The sequence below is a fragment of the Pieris napi genome, chromosome 20 (genome assembly GCF_905475465.1).
Source record: "Pieris napi chromosome 20, ilPieNapi1.2, whole genome shotgun sequence".
NCBI classification, from domain to species: Eukaryota; Metazoa; Arthropoda; class Insecta; order Lepidoptera; family Pieridae; genus Pieris; species Pieris napi.
In genome coordinates this window covers 1,651,274-1,671,463 of record NC_062253.1, presented here as the reverse complement: position 1 = coordinate 1,671,463, position 20,190 = coordinate 1,651,274, and the positions used below count along the sequence as shown (strand labels likewise).

At 33.2% G+C, this 20,190-nt stretch overlaps 1 protein-coding gene across 1 annotated transcript in view; it reads left to right on the top strand.

Annotated features, from left to right (window-relative positions):
• The first annotated feature begins 2,541 nt into the window (after positions 1 to 2,541).
• LOC125059915 (orexin/Hypocretin receptor type 1-like) overlaps positions 2,542 to 20,190 on the top strand; it is a 92,645-nt gene continuing 74,996 nt past the window's right edge. The window contains exon 1 of the mRNA XM_047664613.1: positions 2,542 to 2,679. The gene's annotated coding sequence lies outside the window, so the exon portion shown is untranslated. The remainder of the gene's footprint in view (positions 2,680 to 20,190) is intronic.

Below are 20,190 nucleotides of genomic sequence, written 5' to 3'. Positions count from 1 at the left end.
GAACTTTTGTTGACAAGTAAATTATAGCAACAAAAATAATAAAAAAATTGACACATAATAAATAATACTAAAGTTAGCCGACATTTTTTTTTTTTTTTCAATTTATTAATTAGAACTAAAAAATATTTTTTAAAAATACCACTTATATTTAAATAGCAGCAATTTTTTTAATTAATTATTTATTGGAAATTTGGAAACAAAGTGGAAAAATATTAATTCTTCAATATTTCTTAACAGTGGCTTTTAATCTTCGTTATCATCATCATCAAATATCAATCTTGAAATTGAATATCTAAATCGTGATCGTCATCATCAGCATTATCCTTATTTTCTTCCTCTGTAAAAAACAAGTTAAACAATGAAGGTCTGAAAAAACTAAAAAGATACAAATAATATGAGAAACGAAAATAATTTACCTGATTGTTCTTCCAGCGACTCACTGACAAAACCCAGTAATTGATCTCCATCGAACCAATGAAAATCATATTTACCATCTTGTAGTGTCCAGCCATTGTTTTCGGGGTTGAAAATATTTATCATCTTCATACTTGCATTGTTCCAAAGCTAGCCCGTCGAAACTGTTGCCAAAGCTCACTTTTACAAGGTGGTAAGTTACTGGCATCGAAGTTTCTTAAATTCTTTCGATTGAATTCTTCATTTATATCAGATACCATGTATGTAAATGATAAACAACTGTAGTCTGGCAGCATCTACATCAATTATTCCAGGAAAATTGTAAACATCACAGATAAATTTTTGTATTATGTTGAATACACGTTCTTCTTCATCTACATCACCAACAAAATCCAACGTACCAAAACGGTGAAATGCTTTGTTGGTACTCTTCATTTTTCTTCAAAATATTAAAAGGCTTTTGCTTGCCCTTTTTGAATATTAATAATTTTTCAAGTAATTTTCATGGCTTTAACAGCGCAGTCGGTCTCACTCAGTCTCATGCGCGTAGATAATGCTCTCTCACTCATAGAGATATTAAAATTTAGTTTAGGGGATGATTGGCCCCTTGGATCGGTCTGTCTTCTTGTCAAAGCTTTTAAAATAGTTGTCGGATGAACATATATAAAAATGGAGCGTCAGAATTTACGTGAAGTTGACTAATTATTTTGAGACCCTTAAAGCGTCTGTTAAGCAATATGGCCGACGGAAAGTGTCTGTGAGTATTGACAATTTATTTTTAACTATACACTCGAAAACATATATAAAAATCAGCCATGAGAATTTACGTGAAGTAAGTAATGTTTTTGTGTACCTTAATTACCTGATACCTGGAAAGTGGCCGTTTGACCAAGCTAGCAGGTAGGCATACGATCATAGTACATACTTACACTACCCAACCGTCCACATTTCATCCGTCAGAAAATACGTGATGTCTGGCGGCCCTGGGATCTTGGACCAATATTAAATGCTTCTAATTTTACATGTACTGCCAGTTCTCAAATCAACTGCGTAGAACGGACGAGAAGAACTGGCAATAAACTCTCCGCCACCGAATACACACAAAATTTTTGTGTACATTCGGTAGGTCTGAGAATGGGTCGGAAACTATTTTGTAACCCTTCAACAACCAGAATTTTCCCTTTAAGTTCTTGTAATTTTATTTATGTATTAAATATACATTTATCACCTCCAAAAAAAGGGGGATATAAGAACTCGTCGTCAGAATAAAAAAAAACTTAAGTATAATATTCTTGCTAATATTATTTTGTAAGTTGTGATAGGAGAGAAAACATTTCACAAAGTGTAATATGCTATGCATTGAATTTCAGGCCGAAAAGGGTTCTGTTTACCCAGCTAATGTTGCTTGTTATGAAAATATTCACTGATTGCTTCATACCCATTAAATGGATACCCCATTGTCTATATCTATACTAATATTATAAAGCGGAAAGGTTTGATTTTTTGTTTGTTTGAAATGAAAAGGCTCCGAAACTACTGGACCGATTTCAAAAATTAGTTCACCGTTGGCAAGCTACACTATTCCCAAGTGACATAAGCTATGTTTCATATTCAAAAAAATTAGGGATGTTTACTAAAACTTGAATAATCTAACCCAAGGTGTAAAAAAAAAACTTGAGAGGGGTCAAGGGACACCCGGATGGAACGAAGTTCCTTTCCATTAATTTATATTTTAAATGGTATCATAACAGTATGATAGATTTTCTCGACACCAATATTATATGTCATCGTCTATTAAAGTTTTAAGAGACCAGGAATCTAGAAGAGGAAGAAGTATGATATCCTTGTTTGTATTAAATCTTTAAATTATTATATTTTTTTCAAAGACTTTATTATACACGAACAGTGAATTTTAGGTTCATAAACGTACGTATAGATGAATACTAACTTAAATATCACTTAAATTACGTACAGTATTGACAACATAACAAAAACGATAATTAAACACTCTTCCCGCAGACTACAGTTAAAGTTTAATGCGCATACTTATCTGTGACCGCCTTTATAGTCTGTGGGTGTTTTGGCGCAATTGTACGCGGGAAAACAGTTCTAAACGCTCCACAGATGGTGGTGCATGCCTGACTCAGGTCCGCGATTAAGAGTTTACGCGTTGGAAATAATTTTCGAACAATTAATGTTATAAGATTGTGAATTCTTGTGTTTAGTGTGTTATAGTGGACTGTGATTATTGTTTTAAAGAAAGAGGTAAGTTATTTATATTTCTAGAAGGAATTATAAATGCAAGATTAAACTTTTTTGTCGGATAGTTTCTCATACAAAAAATTTAAATAATATTATTAATATTTAAATTGTAAAAAAAAATATCGTGGTTCTGTGTTTTTAATTCAAATATTCTTAATGTATTAGTAATAATAAAAACAAATTTTAAGTACGACTTGTTGAAAATAAAAATAAAAAATTTCAGATAATAAAATTCCATTCTGTATAATTTTTCGGTGATTATTATTTTCCAAACGATGTATCCATTAAATGTGTTTTATTTAAATTAAGTGTAATGTTAAATTACATTGTAAAAATAAATAAATAGGCGTCAAAAACGTCGAAAAGTATTGAATTTGAATCTCAAGAAAACACTAAAGTTTACGGTTAAAGTACGTATTAACTCTTTTACTCCTTCAGAATTAATTTCTGCTTTTATTTTCTAGGACTGTGATAGCTATTTAAAAGTAAATCGCACAGGCTTATTGCTAACTATTTTTACGTTAAAAATAGTATATAAATCATTATACCGCCTGGTTAATACCAGGTTAATCCGTAATAACTGAAGTATTAATATTCAGTTATTACGGATGTATTAGGCAATTAAAGAACAGCTGCAGGCAGGCTCATCTGATGTTAAGGGACGCCCATGGACACTCAATGGCGAGTGCGATGCCGGCCTTTTGGTTTGGAGGAACATATAATGATTCTAGTGATTACGTCAATATGTAATTTTAATTTAATATGTTAGATGTTATAAAAACTAGACACGCCTGCTTTGACTATAATTAATGAATACTTGACTTAAATACATAGAGATGACCAATTGTGCAGGCTTTTACCATCGATCATTGATTCTCTTTGTTGCTTTGAGCCTTTGATAGGTTGGAATAGAATCCGGAACTCGATAGTGGATTATCCTTCCGTGCATTGTATAATTACTGTGATTGTTAATTATCTACTAAACTTAATTTAGTAAAAAAAATTCAAAGCGGTTGAAAAAGTCTGGCCAGTTGAGTTCTTTCTTAGGAGGTAATTAAAAAAAGAGCATACTTCTCCCTAAAAGCCGGCAACATACCTGCACGTAAGTGCTAATGACGAGCTGTAGTCTCGTATATGGCAGGGCATATATAAAAATACACGATTTCTGGAATTAAATATAAGGTTTACAGTTAAATTTAAAACTTAACATTTATGTTATTAAATAAAAAGTCCAAAAATATATAAACACGATTATAATTTACATGTATTGTATACTTTATATTTAATATATATAAAAATAAAAAACTAAACTTTAAACAAATTAAAGTATACAGTATGTATTGGTGTTCTAAAACCTATTGGTTTTAATACAGTTTTTCCTAATTAAATGATAATAAATCTTGCTTTTTATAAACTACATTATTGTATAGATATAAATAAAATAAATCAATTACCTGATACACAGCTTGGGTTCATAATACAGGACGATCTATAAGGCATCGGAGAGCGATTTAAAAAAAATGTTTTTAATATAGTAATAAAATATTCTCTTAACTTTTCTTAAAAAATTTCTGGAAGATTCAGGATAACATACGTATACGGTGATGTTTATTTGTAGTATTCGTTATGGTTTTTGCAACTTGCATACTTGTACATACGTAATAAACTCTGCGCAACGTAATAAAAATGTATTTTTATCGTAGCAATCTCTTGATAGTACTTGTAGTCTCTATATTATTTATTCAAATATGATATTATTACAAAACTATCGGCATACAAATATATATTAATACTATATAACGATAATGAGCAGTGTTGGCCGATTCTTTCGGGGTTCGATCCCCGGCTGTGCATCAATGGACATTGTACAATCTTTCTATGTGCGCATTTAACATTCGCTCGGTAAAGGAAAAGATCGTGATGTCACTCGGGAATAGTGTAGCTTGCCAACGGTGAAAGAATTTTTGAAATCGGTCCAGTAGTTTCGGAGTTTTTTCAAACAAACAAAAAATTAAATCTTTCCTCTTTATAATATTAGTATAGACAAAATTGGCAAATATTTAAAAAAAAAACATTTATACTATACTTGACAACCCGTTTCTAGCACACGACTTTCATAATAGAAGTGACGTTTTGACATATATCTTATTGGTTCGAGATTACTTTTCCTGCTATACGTCGTAAACTTCAATATTGTTCGTGGCTTTAAAATTTCAAGAGAAAATTCTCGACAATTTACAACGCAATTAATTTAATATCTTAAAAACTTATGAGTAACATAGCTATTCAATTAATATATTGTCTTTAACAAAAAAGGGCAGTGTTGGCCTTCTAAAATGCGTAATATTAGCGCGTTTAACCAATTCAAAAGGGCATTAAAGACACATCAAAATGAGCCTAGGAGACTAAAATTGAGACGGCTGATAGCGACGTGTATCTCGTTCGAATAGACATATTAAGTATCTCATGTAAATAAAATACAATATGTTTTGTAATGAGAAATAAATTTCTTTAACCATTAAGTAAAGAGGACAGGATTAACTTTGACTTAATTAATTTATTACTAAGCATTATAGAATCAAAACTTTGGTATTCTATCGCAATATGTTATACTTTCAAATGAAAATTAAATATGCATAAAATTAATAAGGTACTCGGCAAATAACCTAATAAAGTAAGTAAACAAAATATATTTAATTTAACACACATTGAAATCCAATATAAATTTGTCAAAAAATACTTGTAATAAATATTTTTAGATTTTTTTACGAGGAAGAATTCCGTCATTCGTCATTTTTACATATGACGCAGCGTAATGGTAATTAAATTTTTTGTTATTGCAACATTTATCATTGAAACTAACGTCATGTTATAAATCCCATGTAGTCTGTAGTACTGTCTAAACAAAAAGCTCCTGAGATTAAAGAAACCAGACAAACTTTTCAGCTATATAATGTTAGTATTAAAGAGATTTATTTTGTTAATTTAGACTTCCTTTGTATATTTTAGCTCAGAAAAACCTGAATACAAAACGAGTTTGAAATTTCAATACTTAAGATTGCAAAAGTATTGTGCGTCTGCATATAATCCGTAATTTACTTTGCTCAGATGGCGGAGCCCAAATATTAATTAAATATTGTTTCACGCTTCTTTGGTTTTGAATGTCAGTAGTAACAATATATGGAACAAATACCATAAGACAATGTTTTCCCCTTAATAGAAACTTCGTAGTGTTAGTTGTTGTGAAAACGTCACAGATCTTATTATTTATATAGATAATAGCTGACCCGGCCAACGTTTGTTTTGCTATGTATATTATTTATAGGAAACATTTTTTTAGTTCAATAAAAATAACTATCTACTATAATAAAAAACAGGGGCTGATCGGGGTTGTATGTAAAAATTGTCTAAAAAATATAAATAAAATTCTGGGGTGGATACACCTTATCACTTAGGGGTTTGAAAGATAGATAGTAGCCAATTCTCATAATTACTGAATATGCATTAAAAAATCATAAAAATCGGTTGAGCCGTTTCGGAGGAGTATGGGAACGAACATTGTGACACGAGAATTTTATATATTAGATTAACTGAAATGTAGTAACTCTGCGGAGCCAATTTTTATTTAATTAAAGTTATAAATAGCATCCAACATGTATTATAGTCGCTAAGGCGACGACGCTGTTCATTTGTTTGTTTGCACTAAATATTAATTCGAACTAACATTAGTACGAGAAAAGATTTTTCTTATCACCGTGTCAGTTCCCACACTAGTTTTTTCTCGTGAATAATCGTAACCATGGCAACAGAGGCAACTAATTAACTTATTAAACAGGATAGAAATTATTATATCATATGTACTAGCTGACCCGGCAAACGTTTGTTTTGCCATGTATATTACTTCTAGGAAACATTTTTTTTAATTTAATAAAAATAAGTATCTACTATTATAAAAATATAAATGAAAATTAAGTATGTATTTTTGTATGCTGTATCATAAAAAAATAAAAAAATAAATCTTTCTAAAACAGAAAAAGTAATTTTTTGAGATGGACACTCCTTATCACTTAGGGGTTTGAATTATAGTAGCCGTTTCTAAGACTTACTGAACAAGCATAAAAAAAATCATAAGAATCGGTCGAGCCGATTCGGAGGAGTATGGGAACGAACACTGTGACAGGAGAATTTTATATATTAAATTTTCAATTACACAGAGAAAAAATTGTCAGATTAAAGATGTCTCTTAGACACGGCATTCCACTTATCAGCGTGAATAAATGGCTAAGTAAAAAAATATTTCTTGAGTACTTTATAAGTTGGATAAAGAGTTCTTTTTACTTCAATATTGAAGACAATTATACAATTATTGTTCGCTCTTGTTTCTTAGAATGATTTTGTTCCTAATGAAAATGCATTATACTGACGTTTTTATACTAAACTAGCTACATCGAGTAAATTCACGTAATTTGGCAAGGCGTTTGCGACATCAACGAAACCTAGGGTCAATCCTACTAATATTATAAACGCGAAAGTTTGTAAGTATTGATGGATTTTTGTTACTCTTTAACGTAAAAACTGAATGGATTGTAGTGAAACTTTTCAATAATAATGGTTGGAAATTGGATCTATAGTGGACCAAATTATTAAACTTGTAATACTAAAAATATTCGCTTTATTTACTTTTAAGGTATATCATGTTTTATTGTTCATCAATTCTGCGGGGCAAAACAATTTTTTTTACGAAATCTCTGAGCCGAGTGAATAGTTTACCAGCCTCTTTTTTGGTCCATTTCTGGACGTAGGCCTCCTCCATTTTCCTCCAGTACCCGCTCTGGAATCTCTGCATCCATTGGGAGCCAACTTCTTTGACGATGTCGTCAGTCCACCTAGTCGAAGGGCGGCCGCGCGGTCTTTTATTCTGCCAAGGTCTCCATTCAAGCAGCCTACGGATCCATCGGTTCTAAATGCCCGCTATGTGGCCTTACCACCGTCATTTAGATGATTTTTTTTTTTTTTTTTAATACGAGGTGAAAATGCGCTTACGCAGGCCCGCATCAAGGATGTCGAGCTTGACGCGGGGACTGTGGGGCTGGGTCTACACTCAAAACCCTCTGCTATTCAGAGGGGTAGCGAGACCCCACCCACTAAAAACACCTCAGCCCTTCACATGCCCTTAATATGGGCCCTCGGGGTTCGCTAGGCATTCTACCCAAGGGTCATTTAGATGATGCGACAGCCCTACATAGCTCACATTGGTCTTTTCACAAATGAGCTCATTTCGTAAGCGATGGCGAAGAGGATAAATTGTTGAATAGAGAATCCTAAATCTAGACATACTAAAGTCAAAAGTGATACCTAGACCTAATAAATTCTGGTATCTGCTATTAACATTTGACATTATAGCTTGATGACACTCTATTTTTGAACCTAATAAAATATAGCAAGGTATTTAGGTCACTTTAATGTCCTGATAATTTCAGTCGTCTAATATCTTCACGTTCTGCGACAAATCTATATGTAGAGGTAGTGAGCTTGTACACGGGATATATTAAGAAAAAGAAAGATTAGTCATATTGTCTATACGAGTTTTTTTATGTACTAGGAGGCAAACGGACAAGAGGCTCATCTGATGTAAAGTGATACCGCCGCCCATGGACATCCAGAAGGCTCGCAAGTGCGCGGCATTTCAAGAATTGGTACGCTCTTTTCTTGAAGGACCCTTAGTCGAATTGGTTCGGAAATACTTCAGTGGGCAGCTGGTTCCATACAGCGGTGGTGCGCGGAAAAACTGCCTTAAAAAACGCTCAGTTGTGGAACGACGGACGTCGAGGTGATACGGATGGTATTTTGTATTCTACCTTGACGTCCAATAATGAAACTCAGCTGCATTAGACCAGTAAAATAACATTCTCTCTATGGGTAATTAACTATTGATAGTGAAGATAAATGCCTTAGGGTTACATTCAGTTGAAACTTAGCTTTAATTACGTGTCTTCTCTTTACACAACCCCGAAATGAAACGGCGATTTATGTAAACAGTGTGAGGAAATATAAATTATACACACGCATTTTACGAGTACAATATTTCTTTCGTATCTCGTGTCTGAGCCTCGTGGTCAGCAAGGAAACATCTGGTGCGGACCATCTGTTTCCACCGGTTTATGTCCAGTGTCTCTCTTACAGTTTTGAGGACGGTGAGTCTTTCGCTTGATCGGTCCATCTGGTTGGTGGCCACGAGATCTTTTGCCTTATGTGATACTAACCACGATCAGTCTCTCCATGTTTTCATCTCTGCGCATTGTGTGGAAATATATAATCGTGTCGGCATATGGTAGAAAAGCGAGACCGTATGCGGAGTTGGTTCCTGAAAAGGTATCAAACCTTCGTCATTCTCGATCCAAGAATGTGCACATTTCTACTCCATACAGGAATAAGGAATACTAGAGCCTATATCAAGCTGATCTTGGTTTTGATACCAATTTCTCTTTTCATCCAAGTGAAGCCTAAACATGTCATGACATCTTTAGTCATGCCAATTCGCCTTTTATATCTCGGGGACAGTGCTGTTGTCGTTTCTTCTTTAATCAAAGTGGCGTTTGTGTTTTGGATGAGATAAGCTAAACAATAATGTTACACAGAAGGATAAAGGCGCAAGAAAGAAGTGGCTATTTGATACCTTCTTCGTTTCTTGCATCTATGTAGCTTGTTACATGACATAACATTTATTACAAACAAAAACACACACACATAAACAAAATAACAACAATCAAAGAAAAAAATAAAATGTGAGATATCAAAAACAATGAAAAAATAAAAAAATCCCTTTTCCCATTCGGTTCGTTTCAAGTGTGTAATGCGTGAGTGCTGTGGCTGTAATTGGCCCTCGCTAAGCATTATGCTGAGTAGAATGTTCCACAGCGCTGGTCATTCTGCCAGAGACCACAGCGGCTAGTTTGCGCCTGAGTCGCAAAAAACAAAAGAAAAGGAATGTAATAAATACTTAGTAGAAAAAAAAACATGGACGAAAGTTCTTAATTTTTAGATGGTTACAAGTGTTTTAATTACTATAAATTATATAATGACATAATTGAAGTGAAACTTCTTTATCGGGGTTGGAAAAAAATTTAGTGTAACATTTTTTCGTTACGCGTCACATTTTTCGGTTACGCGTCACATGTTTCGGTTACGCGTCAGTGTCAGATTTTACCGTTACGCGCGTCTTTTTCTTGTCAACAAAAAAAATTGCAAACAAAAATGTATAATAACGATAACAATGATACTAAAAATTTTATTACAATTTATGAAATTCTGTAATAATCTTAGTGGTAATAAGGTAAAATGAAATAATTGTATTATTTGTATTCATGTCTGTGATATTAAAAGCCTTTTGTTAAACTTTAGCTAATTTAACTTTATTTAAACAATTTCTGTAAAGTTGCATATAGATAATTTTTCGAAAAATAAGGTCATAAAGAAGTTTCACTTCTTACGTGTGTACACTAGTACACGCACTATATTTTTTTTTATCTGATGTTTGACGTCCAATATAACCTGGAGCATCAGTTCATAGTGCTGCCGTTGTTAGAGATTTGGGATCCGATCCGATTACAGAGACAAATGGCTTCAGTTAAAACCGGACCAAGGTTTAGTTTCTAGAAGGGCATTAAATATTTTGGATCATGGTTAATTTATGAACGATAAGACAATATAAAATATTTTGATAAGGGTAAAATTTCGGCTTGTTTTATCTATTATAACTGACTGACAGCGGTTCTAAACAAATATTAATTAAGAGTTACTTAGACGGGGATATTTTTTAAAAGAATTCATAAAAATAAAAATCCGTGCATGGTAATTAAAAGAAAGCTTCAATGCCTGTATACTACTTGTACTAACATATTATATTTGACGACTCATTGGTCTAGTGGTTAGTACCCCTGACTGTGAATCCATGGGTCCCAGGTTCGATCCCCGGCTGAGACGAACATCGATGTGATGAGCATTTGGTGTTGTGCTTAGGTCTTGGGTGTATAAATATGCATTTATGTGTCTATCTATCTATAATATGTATGTATATCCGTTGCCTAGTACCCATAACACAAGCTTCACCACCTTAGCATGGGACTAGGTCAATTGGTGTGAATTAAAAACTAAAAAAAAAAAAAAATATAGATACCGGTGCGTCAAAGATCGACGGCACGATATATGATAGAGAAAAAGAGAAAAGACAAAATAAAGAATACACTTTTAAGAAAAACAACTAAGGTAACAGATGTTACAATAAAATAGAAAAACTAAAGTGGAAATGGGCGGAGCAAGAGGAACAGAAAAGTGGATCAAAACAGTACTCAACTGGTGCCCTAGGTAAAGCAAACGAAAAAGAGGGAGACAACTTAGAAGGCGGATAGACCAAAATAAAGAAACATCAGGGAGTACATGGCAGAAAGTGGCACAGTGCAGAGAGGAATGCCGGGATTTGGAGGAGGCCTTTGCCAAAAAGGGGACACAGATACATTAGAAGAGGATTGAAATATGTTTAAAAGTAAATGTATCAAAAGTAAAAAATATACAATCAATGCTTCTAATTTTACATTTACTACCAGTTCTCAAATCAAGGGCGTAGAACGGAAGAGAAGAACTGGCAAATAACTCTCCGCCCCATTTTGTAATCGCCAAGTTATTTGTTTATACTTTACACAACGTTTGTAAGGAGTTGCAACCATTACACCATTTTCCACATGACATCTTAAGTTATTAATAATAATAAATTAAAAACAAAGATTTGTCCTCTGAATTTGTATCTGAATTAAAGGCTATTATTATTAAAGATAAATTAATGCACATAGAAAAGCCTTACAATTACATTCATAAATTAATTGCGTGACGTCAAAAGAATTGTAAATTTTTAATGAGCTTGGTGTAAAGTGTGAGTTAAAATCATTTTTATTCAGTTTCTGTAAGACTATAAGAAACAATTCAGTAATATATATTATGGTGGATCGCAATACGTATTATCTCGTGTGACGGACGTATTCACCGAACTTTTAATTGATTCCGCTTCCATTCGATTTTATTGGAATCGTTCAATAGCTTGAAACCATTTTCATTGGATCTGCAATTCGGTTTTTATTTCTTGATTTGCGGCTGGATGGATATTAATCTATAAATGCCATTAAAATTGCAAGAAGCTTTTGTTTTAATTGTAAAACTTAACATAATGTAACGTCAATTACTTATTAACATACCTTATAAAGTGGATAATTAAAATATATTTTAATGGATTTCTATGATGACGGTAGGAAATAATCCAAGTACCTAAAGAAGCAATTCTGATCTCCGAGGTCGTGGTCTCCATACTCGGCAGTGCACTTGTGGTCAATTAAAAACTTCGCTCACCAACCACTTCCTTGTTGTCATCCCCAGGTGCCGCACTTCACGATTTCGATCTTCCTTTCTAGTAAAAACAGCAATTGAGAGGAATTCCTTGCCCCAATTCCTTCCATCTTCCCAGAACAGTTTAATGGGCTCATTTAAGGGGCGGTTAAATATGCAAAATCTTCTGGGCCGGCGTGCCCTCCAAGAGGTATCTTACTGAACATCAGGTGGGATTGTGGTCACACGTCTGCCCAGCTCTTAAAAAAAGAAAACAAAAATTAGGTGATGGAAAACACCGCAAATTGTAATAGATTCAGATATGCATGATATGTCAGAAAAGGCTCTTGAAAATATCATGATTTTTTTTGTATCTTCCCTATTCCTATTATTATTATTGACGACTCATTGGTCTAGTGGTTAGCACCCCTGACTGCGAATCCATGGGTCCCGGGTTCGTACCCGGCTGAGACGAACATCGATGCGATGAGCATTTGGTTTTGTGCTTAGGTCTTGGGTGTTTAAATATGTATTTATATGTCTGTCTATCTATCTATAGTATGTATGTATATCCGTTGCCTAGTACCCATAACACAAGTTTCACCAGCTTAGCATGGGACTAGGTCAATTGGTGTGAATTGTGTTTAAAAAAAAAACCCATTATAGGGATTTTAAACATTTCTTAATTATGTATATATATTATATAGTTTATAAAACAATAAATTATAGTTGTGTGGTAGGAACCTAAAATATGTACAGAGTTTTTTTGTCCACCAGGATGACGAACAATTTTACCAATTATATGTATTCTTCTCGGGTTTCCCACGAGAAATAAGCTATATTTAAATCCAACACGAATTCTTAATTTTAAGGCGTATTTTGTTTTAATACCGAGGGAAATTAAAATTTTTCCTTTGTTAACCATTAAATATCTTCTGTAAAGAGTAGGAGAGTCCATTAATATCATTTATAAGAAAAACTGGAATTACGTTGATATTTAAATAAATGAGTTTTGCTCAAAAACTAATGTATCATTACTTTACTATTTTAATTTAAATACATAATAATATAGTGATAAGAGTATTTGCTCCAACTTTGGTTTCTTCCCTTTGGAGAGACTCTTGGGCCGTGGGGTTCAAGTGCACAGGCGCTTATTAAAGATTTAAGTTGGCGCCTGGTTAGTACTGGTGACCCCAGAACTGGCGCTGTCCTCGATCAACGAATAAGTATCGCAATACAGCAGGAAATGCCAGCATTAAAGGTACACTGACACAGGGATTGTAATTATTATTATTACTATGTAGGTTAAGAATATTGTATATTTGTCTGTTGGAAATAAATATTAAAATTATTATGTGGTAAATATATTAATATGTAATCTAGTCATTGATTCTAGCTTCAAGTTTGCATGCTATACGAAGCTACTATTGCTAAAAATATATTTTATTATAATTGAGATGGTTGAATCTCGCAAACCCTTCGGCTAGTTTTGATAGGTTTTCAAGAATCAATACCTGGCCTTTTGTTCAATAAAAAAGAATGAGGAAGAGTATATTTTTACTTCTTCTCGTTCGTTCTACGTTCTTGATTTGAGAACTGGCAGTAAATGTAAATTTTTAACCATTATTTTTACTTATTAGTACAAGTTAAATAAATAAAAGACATTTTGATTTTTGGACTAAACAAGAATAAATCTGAACGGTATATACAGAATATTAAATTATTTGCAAATGTAAAACAAAATTTCGTGATTTTCGTAAATTGTAAAAACTAGTATAAAAGCACCAATTAATTCAGCTCCGACACCTCCGAGCCTAACGTTTTAGGGCTGGCACTTATTTATAATTTATTGACAGTTTTTTTTTAAATTGTATTAACTGTGTCTGTCGAAATAGTTTCTTATTTTAACCGGATACTGAAATTTAATTTAATGACTAAAGATGACGTGTCAAAGGTTACATTTGGAAACAACTGTTTTATATATTGTTAACCTTTACAACCATAGGTTTTGCTTATATCATGTCTACGAAGACTATTTGTAGATTATTCCAATAACCTACAAACTAGGTTTCAGGAAAAGCTTTCTCAGAATCCCTGGCAGTAGACAGCTGACAGACGAAACGTATGACAGCGAGAACGTTATATCTCTGAATCACGTGACGTTGGCCATAATCTAGTAAAAATAAATAATTCAGTGACGCTACAACCTGTTTAGGTCTTAGCCTCAGATTTCTGAATCTGTTTCATGATCATTTTTTTAAAATCTAATAGGCAAGTAGGTGATCAGCCTCTAGTACCTGACGTACGCCATCGACTTTTTGGGTCTAAGACATGTCGGTTTCCTTCACCGTTCGAGCAAATGTTAAATGCGCACATAGAAAGAAAGTCCATTGGTGCAGAGCCGGGGATCGAACCTATGACCTCAGGTATGAGAGTCGCACGCTAAAGCCCCTAGGCCAACATATGAGGTTGGCCATAAGTTGGTAGCTGACATAATATGGGAAACTATAGACACCTCGCAAATAGTTCAATCATAGTTTTGGCCATATGGCCAACCTCATTGCTCATCCACTGTGATCTCATCAATGGCGCTACATCCTTTTAGGTCTGGGCCTCAGATTTCTGTACCTATTTCGTGATCATTTCTAATAGGCAAGTTAACGTAAGTACAATTAAGGTTCTCCATGCTCAGTGGAGATCTTCTCGGATTATCAGATAACCAAAATACGGCAGAGATAGCGTTATTACCTATTTATTACTGCATAAAAAAGGGGCAACCCTACAATAGCACAATAGTGTCTATCAAATGTAGTGCGTTTAATGAATTTCTAACTTAACAAAAAACCTATCAAAACCGCGAATTTATTAAACGTAAATTGTTTTAAAAGTATTCTATTGTTCATTCCAAATTGTGTACGTGTTCTCTTTGTTCGCGTGTTTTCTGGTTAATTTTTGTTAAGGAAAATGGATATTATGAAAATAAGCTTTTCCCATGACGATAATGCAGACCAAAAACCTCTAATAATGTAAATCTTATTTTTGTCTATGTACGCATTTAACATTCGAACGGTGAAGGAAACCATCGTGAACCGGCTTGCCTTATACCCAAAAATTGGCGGCGTGTTTCAGGAGGTAGATCACATACTTGCATATTACATTAACAAATGACAGTGAAACAGATGCAGAAATCTGAGGCCTAGACCTAAAGAGGTTGTAGCGTTAGTGACTGATTATTTTTAAATCTTTTTTTTTTAATGTTATTTATTTTCTTTTTCTGTCCTTTTCCCGAAGGCAGAGACAACGGATCCTCACTTGCAAGGTCTTAACCCTCTAGTTTAATCCACTTTCAAGACATTCACCATACAAGCTCATCGGTTATGGGTGTTATATAACTGATACAAAATCCGTTGAAGAAGTTCAAATAGTGTAGTACTACCGTAAGTAAGTAAATCAAAGAATATAATATTTAAAAAAATGAAAGAAAACACGCAATATCTTCAATAATGACATGGTGTAAAGGTTGCCTTACAAACATTTTGTAAAACAAAGAACTTGGCGATTAAAACGGATGGCGGAGAGTTTATTGCCAGTTCTTCTCGTCCGTTCGACGCCCATGATTTGAGAACTGGCAATAAATGTAAAATTAGAAGCATTTAATATGTATTTCTTTGTTGACAAAGTGTACATTGTGTTACCTAAATGAATAAATGATTTTGAATTTGAATTCTTCCAGCTCTCTGAGCAATTCATAATTTCCTCTTAATGAACAATATAAACTTATTATTTTTTATGTTTTATGTTATCTCTTTGCGCTTTGTTCTCAGAATTCAATGAATCCCATGCGTGTTTAATCATAAATAAATAATTTCCATTATCAAAAGTTTATAAATATATTTTAAAAAATTGAATTAAATAACACGTTTATTTGTTTAGCGAGAACGATAAGCATGAAACATTAAATTACTATCACTAGCTTAATGCGTTCTAAGACTATGAGACATCAAGGAAAAGTACCTTAAATATCATAGATAGGATATTTTACTGAAAGAAGACTTTATTTTATTTTGAAAAGTAAGTATTACTGCATTCAATGATTTTCTAAAAATTACTTGTTTCGTCTGGGAATCGAACCGACTCAAATGTGAAAAAAAACACCCTTATTTTTTTGATGTCAAACAAGAGAATGGGCAAAAAATTATAATTCTTCTTAAGTAACATAGTATTGTGAAAGAAAGAAACAGCGTGAAATTTATAATTTTAATCAAATTAAAAACTCGCCCACGTTGTTTTATCGCCTTTTTTATTCACACTTATTATATTGTATATTTGTATATATATATGTATAATGTGAGTTTATGTCTGTTTATTATTATATTTATTTAAAACTTCTTAGTATACCATTGAAATTTTTTAACTTCTGTATGATTTAAAATTAAAAAAAAATGTTAACAGATTGCTAAAAAACTGTAAGGCCGCCCGTTGCCCTCCTTATCATTGAAGTGTTATCATTTTACTGATTTTGTAATGCATTGAAGTGTAAACTTATTTTACTATAAATAATTTAAACAAACTATTCTATTCTATTTTATGTGAGTCTTAAAATAACTTATATTTAACCAAACACTATCTCATTACAGTATTGTATAATATAACTAAAACAATCTTTATAAAAAGCCTTAATAACGGTGAATTTGTCCTAAATTAAACGTAAAAACCACATCTTTGAAGAATTAATGAGATTTCGTGGCAAAAACACGGTCATCTCATTATTCAGTGTCAACTTAGAGCAAATAAAAGTGACCAAAAGAATGTCCCTTTGCCCCTGGGGCTAATAAATTGTTAGGGATATTTGCCCGCCATGTTGATTACAGGTGACGTAATTTATAGATCTACGTATATAGTGTGTCTAAATTAAATAGACTAAATAATATCTACCCGCTCACCGTCTACAATATAAAAATACAATTAAAGGACACCTTACGCAGTGTTGGAGATGCTTCTGAGACTTAATATCTAATTACACATTTCACTCACTCACTCACTCACTTACTCACTCGCTCACTCACTTACTCACTCACTCACTCACTCACTCACTCGCATGCACTGAGTCGTGTTGGTAACAGTAATAAAATGATGTAAAATAGATGTAACTATATTATATATTTTTTATGGAATTTACTATAAAGTTTGTTATGGAAGAGCTGGCAACCCTGGTACAGGTATTATTTTACATAAAAAGGTTCCCAAATCATACACATTGTAATGTTACAATGAATAAACACATTTTTATTTATTATATTTTTATCTAATATCGTATTTGATTCTTCGATTCTTTGGTGTCGTACTTTAAACATGGAAAACAGCATGAACAGTAAGCCGTACTTTAACATTTCGCAATAAAAATAAATCAGTGGCTCTACAGCCTTTTTAGGTCTGGGCCTCAGATTTCTGCATCTGTTTCATGATCAGTTGTCACACGACTCTTTGGGTTTAAGTCAAGCCGGTTTCCCTACAATGTTGTATTTCACCGTTTGCGCGAATGTAAAATGCGCACATACAAAGAAAGTCCATTGGTGCACAGCCGGGAATCGAACCTACGACCTCAGGGATGAGAGTTGCACGCGGACGCCACTAGGCCAACACTGCTCTATTGTCTATTTCTTGCACAAAAAATATAAATATAGTATGCAACGAATCCGTGTATAAAAGCCCACAACGTTTATTAATTATTATTTTTTCCGCCTTTCGATCTAAAAAGTTTATTATCAATCGCAATCTTTGTTTGAAAATAATAAAACCATTACGATCGTTACTCACGTAGGAACAAAAGACAAGATTCGAACCCATGATGTACTAGTCATATTTACTACTACGTTTATGATAAGGTTGGGCTGCTAGTCCCCTTATTAAACCTTATCTTTCAAATACCCTCAAAGCCTTAGATGACATATATTAATAAACATGGTGATTTATCATCGCAGAATATTTATCACGTGCTATATAATCCTTATCATCTCGCTTGCCTTACCCATCAAATTTCACTTAAAAGCTTTTAGCTAGCGACGATACATTCTTTTACACTGGTATTGAATTTTTAAAACAATATTAGTAAATCATATATTGACTGATTAATTTTTAAATAGACAAACTAAGTCTTAGTCAGCCCTCGTAGATTGAGAGACGAGACTTAAGGCTAATTATGACTTAGATATTCAAAATGTAATACATTTTGACATATAAAAATACAAGAGTCATACGCTAAACTCTAAGAGTCACAAAGAAGTGAAAGTTAACCATTATCTAGTTGATAAAAGGGCCTGGGACTAGTGCTAGACAGGCTACTTCTAATTAATTTGCGATATTTGTTGTAAAATAAGTGTTGTTTGATGGTTTGCTATTTTAAAAGAGTACCGAGAGTTTTTTACGCCGGCTTTTTCTCTCGGCCTACACCCTCTGTCTTCTTTGCCGATGAGTAGGGATGCCTACAAATTCAAATTTAATGACGGTGGAATAAGTGATACATGTATCTTATTTTCCATAATAAACATATTTTATTTTATTTTATTTTTAATGAAACGGCAACTCATAAGCCTTCTGGCACATAGACGGAGTTATTATTTAACATCATATGACTCTCCAGCCCGTTTGACCCCTATCTTTATACATATAATTCTACTGTACGTGTGTATGTCACTGAACACCTCTTAAACGGCTGGACCGATTTGGATGACTATTTTTGTATGCGTTTGGGTGGCGCCCTGGATGACTTAGATTCACAAATCAGCTCGGTAGATGACGCTGAAGTTGGTACTTTCATACTTTGTTTAATATCCTAATCGTTTGAAATATGGACAATGTCTGTCGGAACCACTAGTATAAATATATAATTCTACTACTGTACGTGTCTATGTCACTAAACTCTTAAACGGCTGGACCGATTTGAATGGATTTTTTTTGTAATTGTACAGTACAACATCTGTCGATATTATGTAAAAATGTAAGGTAAAGAAATAAGGGTCGTAGCCTACTACGACACTTATATATGTAAAGCAAGAGAGATAAATAGGTTGTAGAGGCCAGTAACAAATGGTGGACGTAATATCGCAAGATAAATTGCACAGGTAGGACACATTAGTACCCGTCGTAGATTAGAAGACTCGCTACATTTGTACATCAAGTAACCGCTGTTGGGCTTTAATGAAAATATAAAGTTTAATAATGCTTGCCAAAGTCAGACCAACTCATTATATATTTAAAATATTTTTAATAGATGTTGGTAGATTAAAATTATTTTTTGTACGCAGCATGAAATTACAGTAGGTATTTGAGAACAAACTGACCAGTCTGACATTTCAAAATGGCGACGGTAGTACCACTTTAAGCCCCTGTCCAAGAAAGGTAGCACAGTGGCACTGTAATTATATTTACAATTTTCTTAACCTACAAAGTAATAATAAAAAAATATTTAAAAAAATCAAAACAAATTCGAAAAGTTTGGTCCCTGTGGCAGTGTACCTTTAATGCTGGCAGCATTTCCTCGCTGTATTGCGATACTTATTCGTTGAGCCAGGAAAGTACCAGCTCTGGGGTCACCGGTACTATCTACTAGGCGCCAACTTAAATCTTTAACTAGCGGCTTTGCACTTGAACCCCACGGCTCCAAAGGGAACAAAATCTAAGTTGGCGGAAAGACTCTTATATTTGTGCCGACTCTGCGGCCGCCCCAGCTTTTTTATTTTTATTAATTAATTTAAAATTATAATTTAATTAAATATTCCAAACCTTATATTTGGCTTTATTGTGACTATTAAACTTTGCAAATACTTAATACCCGATACACAGAGAAATCTCACGAGGAAAACTATTTATAAATATTCCATTCATTTAAACGAATCTTTTATTCGTACTATAAACATGTCGGTCTGCGTGTTTACATACGTGGATCTCAATAAATCACTAGTGTAAAGTTCAATTGGATTTTCACAAAAATAACTGAATTTTATAACTACTAAAACTTCAAAGTTTAAGAAAATTCAAGGTCCGTTTTAATATAAATAATTTTATTTGTGATAGGAATAGTAATTTATATTGGATCGTTATTCATATTTTGTATAATTTGTGAGATCATTAAGTCCCTTACAA